This window comes from Etheostoma cragini, chromosome 9 (assembly GCF_013103735.1).
Source record: "Etheostoma cragini isolate CJK2018 chromosome 9, CSU_Ecrag_1.0, whole genome shotgun sequence".
Taxonomy (NCBI): Eukaryota; Metazoa; Chordata; class Actinopteri; order Perciformes; family Percidae; genus Etheostoma; species Etheostoma cragini.
In genome coordinates, this window is record NC_048415.1 from 20,170,422 (window position 1) to 20,170,820 (window position 399).

Genomic DNA, 399 nt, shown 5'->3' on the forward strand with positions numbered 1-399 from the left:
GTGTGCCCCCTTGGGGTATTTTTGTAAGTGAGGTTTCAGTTCCATCGTAAATGAGACAGGTAAATACTGGAAAACCAAAACAAAATAGCTTGTTCTATTGAAAAATCCCATATAAATCTATAAGGTTGGGAATATTTACGACTCTTTACTCTTTGGTACTTTTACTAAAGGTTACCCTAATACATGGTAACAAAATATTAATAATCCTTCCAGTTACATGCATTATACATTCACTTAGGTATGCATACAATATGTTCTAGTATTTTCTCTGACTTAATTATTGTGAACAATGAGGACATTTTTAGCAACTTTATCATGCATTTGCCACCGCTAAATTATAACAGGCACCACTTTCTTCACCTGTAGACATGAAACATGAACAAATGAATAGGGAGATTA

General features: G+C 33.3%; 1 protein-coding gene across 3 annotated transcripts in view; it reads right to left on the reverse strand.

Moving 5' to 3' along the window:
* LOC117950385 (importin-13-like) overlaps positions 1 to 399 on the reverse strand; it is a 28,124-nt gene that overhangs the window by 26,276 nt on the left and 1,449 nt on the right. The gene's annotated exons all lie outside the window — the stretch shown is intronic.